Source organism: Corvus brachyrhynchos, unplaced genomic scaffold (genome assembly GCF_000691975.1).
Source record: "Corvus brachyrhynchos isolate BGI_N302 unplaced genomic scaffold, ASM69197v1 scaffold18, whole genome shotgun sequence".
NCBI classification, from domain to species: Eukaryota; Metazoa; Chordata; class Aves; order Passeriformes; family Corvidae; genus Corvus; species Corvus brachyrhynchos.
The window spans coordinates 3,118,156-3,124,836 of NW_008246064.1; the positions used below are offsets into that span (position 1 = coordinate 3,118,156).

At 44.7% G+C, this 6,681-nt stretch overlaps 1 long non-coding RNA gene across 1 annotated transcript in view; it reads right to left on the bottom strand.

Annotated features, from left to right (window-relative positions):
* LOC108449745 overlaps window positions 1–2,897 on the bottom strand; it is a 13,764-nt gene extending 10,867 nt beyond the window's left edge. The window contains exon 1 of the long non-coding RNA XR_001866021.1: window positions 2,242–2,897. This is a non-coding gene — a long non-coding RNA (uncharacterized LOC108449745). The remainder of the gene's footprint in view (window positions 1–2,241) is intronic.
* Between the last annotated feature and the right edge of the window lie 3,784 nt (window positions 2,898–6,681).

Below are 6,681 nucleotides of genomic sequence, written 5' to 3' on the forward strand. Positions count from 1 at the left end.
TCGGTGATTTGCCTGCTGACAAGTCACACCTCTTGCTTTGTGGGGGGCAGGGCCATGCCAAACTGCCCCCAGTCCTTGCAGAGGCAGAGCTTGCTTGCATCACACTAGGAAGCAGGAGATTTACACCAGTGGGATTGCACAATCACTCCAGATAAGGGGAATGTAACATGTCAGCAGTGTCCATGTCTTTATCTCTGTAGGAAAGACATACAGGAACACTCAGATCTCTGTGGCATTGACAGAAGAAATATCCTTTCCCTGCATTTCATCTGAACATGAGCAGTGAAGAGTGAGCAGCACTGTTTGACCAACAGCCCCAGTGCTGCTTATCTGCTGCTAAACCAGAGCTGGCACTGCTTTAAATCATGCATTTCCCTTTCCCTGTCATTTATAATCAATGGAGATAGTTTATGTTTATGCAGCTTCTTTCATCCTAAGGATCCCACAGTGTGTTATGAGGCATGATCCAGATGCTGCCCTTCTGTTCTGTAAGTACATTCACTCATGAAGACATCACAGAATCATGAATAGGTTTGGGTTGGAAGGGATCTTAAAGGCAATTTCATTCCAATCCCCTGCCATGGGCAGGGATGCCTTCCACTATCCCAGGTTGCTCAGAGCCCCATCCAATGTGGCCTTGGACAATTCCAGGGATCCAGAGGCAGCCACAGCTTCTCTGGGCACCCTGTGCCAGGGCCTCCCCACCCTCACAGGGATGAATTTCTTCCTAATACCTCATCTAAACTTGACCTCTGCCAGTTTAGGTTTTTTCCCTCTTGTCCTAACACTTACATGCCCTTGTCAAAGTCCCTCTTACAGGGTACCTTTAGGGACCGTGGAAATCCATCTGGGCTTTCTGCCCTGGTGGCTTCTTTGTTCATGGATGTACTGGTCAGTGGTGGTGTCCCAAGCAATGATGGAAAGAAGCACAACCATGCCATTTACATTCCTCTGTTAAAAATGCAAAATGCATCCTAGAAGATGGTTGGAAAGACAGATATGCCCCAGGGCAAGAAACCTGTGAAAGCATGACTTCTGCAAAGGGCCATACGTACAGACCTTTTAGGGACTAAGTTCACATCATATCTTCAAGAGAGGGCAAATCCATCTCCAAAGGTGACTTGTAGAAGGGCAAGTAGACTGAACAGAGGTTTGATTCTAAAATCCTGAGATCCAGTGAAAATTAGACTGTGAATCTGAGGCTCCCTAACCAAATGTGAATACCTCAGCTGTAGACGTCTGTCTCTGAGCTTATTTGCTAGACCCCACTTGAGTCCAGGAAGACAATTGGGGGTTTTTAGGGCATAACCCAATAGGGCATGTGTTGCAAATATCTACTTTAGGATGAGGTACATTGTTGGACTGTAAAGGGAGTCCAGGATGACTATTCAGAAGTAAATGTCCACGTTGCAGATGTCTGAAGTTAGGAGAGATGAATCTTACCTTGCAGCAGCACCTGTGAGCCCAAAACTAAACAAGGGATCTAACCAGACAACAGGAGTCCTTCTTTCATCTGGGCTGACACCTTTGTGTTCTCTGCCCCACACCTTTCAGAGAAATGGAGAAGAGGTGGCAAACAGCACTGGGCTCTTTGTGCCTTTGGATCCAGGTAAAAAGGCAGTGAAACAGGCCTTGCCAGAAAATCCTCTAAAAGTAGCCAAAAGCTTGCTTAGTTTAATTACCAAGGCCAGAAGGTGGTATAGAAATCAGCAAGGGCAGAACCAGGGCTTCACACCCAGAAATAACAACCTTGATATTTAGTCCACTGAAATAAACAGAGTGGGCTGGAGATGGGATGAGAAACAATAATCTTTAAAACACAACCCATTTTAATGTTTCTTTGGAGATCATAATGAGAACTGTAGAATTACAGGATGAGATGAAAGTTTCCTATTTAGCAAATTAAAGAGAGGTTTTGAGGCTTTCCAAGAGCTTCACTCAGCTTCAAAATAGAGCGGACCAAAACTAAGCATCACCCAGACTAACCACAGTTCTGGTCAGAAGAACAGATCTAAGAATGTTCTCTCTGAGCACCTGAGTCTCAGTTGATGGGAGTCTTTCCACTGACTTCCCTGGGTTTTGGACACATACAGAGTTTTTTCCCCTTAGACAGGAGATCTTAGACCCCTGCCTAAAGCCGCTATTAGAGGCAGTGTTTGCCTGTCTGCATTCCAGAGCTAATGCACATTCCAGCCCGTGCAGAGGACTTTGCCTCCCCTCCGATGCACAAGGTCACCTCACCTTTGATCCTCTTCGCTGGTGTCAGGCTATCTGAGGAGGGCTGTGGAATGACTCAGCAGCTCACCGCCCGCTCTGCTTCTCCCTTTAACCGGATTTTTTGCTTCAGTGGAGCTGTTCCCAGCCTGGCTGAAGCTCACATGCCAGATCTTGAAGCGAGCGAGAGCGCAATTATCCAGCAGGTGTAAAGCCAGCTAACGCCAGCACAGCACGGCTCGGGCGTGCGTCAGGCACGATGAGGTGGCAAAACATCGCTGGCGTTGCCACGGGGATAACAACACAGGAGCAGAGCATCAGGTAACAACAAACTGTCACATGCCAGCAGGGCATCCACCTTCACCTGCTCCACCTCAGCAGGAGGAAGGGACAGTGAGTTGGGAACACTGGGGACGTTTGGGAGAAGTTTGATGAGTCCTATGTGTGCTGCTAAAGCCCAGCAGTGACTGGTGCTCCTGAGCTCACGAGACATGTTGCAGAAACTTAAGACGGTCAAAAGCCACAAGATAAGCGACCAAGGGAATGACAAATTGAGGGTAAGGCTTAAGAAGCAGCACATAGACCAGGTTTGTCAACTGCTTCCTAGGTGCCCAGTGCCCCTTGTGGGAAGGGGTCTGGCCATCTGTTCTAGAATCACAGAATGGTTCGGGTTGGAAGGGACCTTAAAGATCATCTCATCACAACCCCCCTGCCATGGGCAGGGACAACTTCCATTAGACCAGATTGCTCATAGCCCCATCCAGCCTGGCCTTGGACACTTCCTGGGATGGGGAATTCCCTTTTCTGTGCCAGTACCTCACCACCCTCACAGGGAAGAATTTCTTCCTAGCATCTTATTTAAATCTCTCCCGGTTTAGTTTAAAACAGGCATGGGTCAACACACAACTTGACAGCCCTAGGTGGTCCATGAGAGAGACTTTAGTAGGAATCTTGCCTGGAGTGCTGCCTAGTTTTGCTTCACTCCATTTCACTGGCACTTCCACAATCACAACCACTCACAAAGTCCCACCAGTCACTGCCCCACATCCCACCACATCACACAGCTCAATTCAAAGTCCTTTAGGACCTGGCTCTGATGACACCACAAGTGCCCCCAACACACCTGCTGCTGAAATTCTCCCTGAATCTCAGCCATCATTTATGTACAGTAATTAGTACTGTTTGGAACCCTTGAGAAACGCATGGATAAATACTAAGAAACTACTTAATGCCCCAAAGCCTAAAACATCTTGGCTTTAGCTAGTTTATGCTGTATCATAGTATCCAACTTGCAGTGCAGGGCACAAAAATAGCTTCCAATGATATTATCACTTTGTTCTAATGGGCTCAATTCAGCCCTGAGGGGCTGTAGAAATTAATGGGGTTTGGCCCAACATGAAGTTAATAAGGATGGTCTATTTCAAGCCCATAAGGTACCACATTCTGCCACTACAGATTGACTGGGAATAACTCACCTCTTCAGAGACACTGTATTCACTTGCAGCCCTGGATGTGTTTGCTCTAAATAGAGGCAGCAAAAACAGACATCAAAACCAAAAACATTTCTTTCAGGCTCCAAATGCCTCTGGCTCTTATTTTGATCTTGCAGGCAGTAGAAGCTCAAGTGAGTGGAGAGGTTTATTCCTCATTTGTGTCAGTAAAAATGAAATGGGCCCACTATGTTTAACACTGCTTTGGGATGCAGAACGTTTAAGGCAGTATCTAACAACTTAGAAATTGTTAATCTTGGTTCAACAAGGCTAACCTGTACTTCTTCCAATCTCTTCCTATGGATGATCTCTTTGCATCTTTTGATTTCTGTGGCCACTTACTTTTTTAACTTCCCTGTCCATTCAGCCAGATTCACCTTGCCTTCTCAGGAACATCAGAATCAAACTCATCCAGCATCAGATTTCCAGTTCTGCAAGACCCTATCCTCATCTCTACAAAGCTTGCTCATTTAGCTGGACCAATATGTGTTTACCTGTCAGAAGGGGTGCATAAGCATGTTTTCTTGGAGTCTGCACTGCTGCTCCCTCCTTCTGCATCTCAGCCTTAACCCCCAGCTTGAACTTGACCTTTAAGCCTTTGCAGCTGTTTGTTTGTTTTGAAACAGGGCACAACCACAGAGGCCCAAAATATACCCTCAATTCCTGCATCCCGACTCTCCATCGTGCCTTGTACTTTCCACAAACACTCTAAAAAAAGCAGAATGCTCCAGAAAGTACTAAACTTCAGCTCAAGTGGTGTCAGATCTTCCAAACAGTCTTGTAATTTTTAACGTGGATGATTTGTGTAAGAAATCTCCCGTCTTCCCTGTCCCTTTTACAACTTACCCTGGCTGTCCTAAGCTGAAGAGGAAACTGAGGAAGGATCTCCCCTGAATGTCTGTTTTGGCTTCCTCTTGGAGTGGACTAAATTTGGCATTTATGGGACATTTTATCGTTCAGAAGCCAGTTACCACAGTCCAGCTGTGTCCATACTATCAAAGGGTGACTCCATCCAAACTGCCTATGGGGAAAGATCCCTCGTCCATGTCAACTTCAAAGCACCAACTGGAGACTGTTTGGGACAGCTCTAGGTAGCCTGGGCCAAAAATTGTGCCGGGGATAATTCTAACCATAGAAGGCAAATTCTAGGGGCTCCAAACTGTTTTACTATTGTAGATGTATACTTTAAAACCTTCCCATCAGTATAAAAAAAACCAAACCAAACTGTATCTTTTTTTTTTTCCTGGATTACTTACTTTATCTTATGAGGTGTTCTCCTTTCCCCAGAAAGAAAGAGAAGTGTTTCCTACTGAGGAAAGCTGTGCTGAAGAGGAGCACGTCCACCTCTTTCTGTGGATTTCATTCCTGATTTCATTCCTATGGCTCATAAACTTAACTCCCCAAATTTGTTGACTTTCAGCAAGGCGGACGAGGGTGGGACTTGGGACTGTGAGTATGGGCTTACGTAGACTATAGCTCTGGAGATGAGGACTTTCCAAGGAGGAGAAAGAACTCAGTGCCCAGCTCCCTCCCAACCCAAAGGCTCTGCCTGGTTCTTCCCTGATACAGACAGCATCTCCCAACACCCCTCCACGTTCCAGCAAAGATGAGTGGGTTGATAACCAATTTATTATGTTTGTTCTTTTACCACAACCAAACGTAGTCCATTAATTACTTGGATCACAGAAAATAAAGAGCTGCTTTGAGATTCTCATCTACTTAGTCATTTGTTAACTTCTGATAAAACTGAGCTTTGTCTTCTTATCTCTCTTCGCCAAACAGAAAGGCCAAGGCCAGCAAGTGAACCTCATCTTTCACACTACCCTCCTGATTCAATCAGTCACATATTGTAGTTGATCATTACATTTTCTCGATAACTACTTGCCCTCTATTCTAGGATGTAAAAAATGTTGGGTGCACTAACCAGGGAAGGAGGAGGAAATACAAAGCTCCACTGACATCACATCTTTTTTATCAATTTATTTGGTGTAAAACTGGCAGTAATTTCACAATTTATTTGGTCCCTAATCAGATGGAATAGCTTGTCTCTCTGGAATGAAAACAGTCTTTACCCTCAATATACATCCATTATTCCTCATTCCCCAGGGACCATTCTAATACAAAAGTTTCTCAAAGAACAAACTTCACCATCTTATCTTTCACCATTATGATTTCTGAATCCTCAAAGCTAGTCTTTCTTCAGGGAGTTCTGACACCACTTACTCCATCTCACAATTCATGTTTAAGGCCTAGCCCTTACTCATGGATGCTCTGTGTTTCTTGGGAACTCCCTCTCAAATACAAACATCATCAGGTCCATTTTTCTGGCTAATGCATCTGCTCACATCTGTCAGGCCTCTCATTTGGATGATACTGGGACTTTCTTGGGAGCCAGATGACATCTCTAGCCTACACTCTTTAAAGTCATAATTTTTAATTTGTCACTACATCTAAGGGAAAATGAAAACTTCGAAAATTTTGAAAATTGACTTTAGGAACTTCATCATCAGTTCTGAAAATCTCAGCACTGGGCTGATGTCCCTGTGGTGTAAAGACCTGAGTTCATTTGGTAGCAGTGATAAAATTTTGCTCTCATTTCGAACAGCATAATTTTGCAGCAGATTTAATTATTCCCTGCAAACATTTCCTCTGGCAAAGGGTAGATTTACATGTATGTAACAGATCATGACCTTTCTTCCCCCTACCCCAAAGCTTTGGCACCACGTGTGTTTATGGCATTGTGCACACAGCAAGCAATCACCCTGCAAGACAGGAAGGCAACTCCAGAGAATGAGTTGTTGCCAACAGCAAAGAACTGGTTGGTTAAAAGGGTGGTTAATGTTCTGAAATACTGAGTGGCTAACAACACGTCAAGTGGCTGTTGAGAGAATGCTCATATTTACTCAGAGGTCAATTATTCACTCATAAATTTATTGGTTTAATTTCCTTATAGTCTATTTCCTCTATTACATATTCA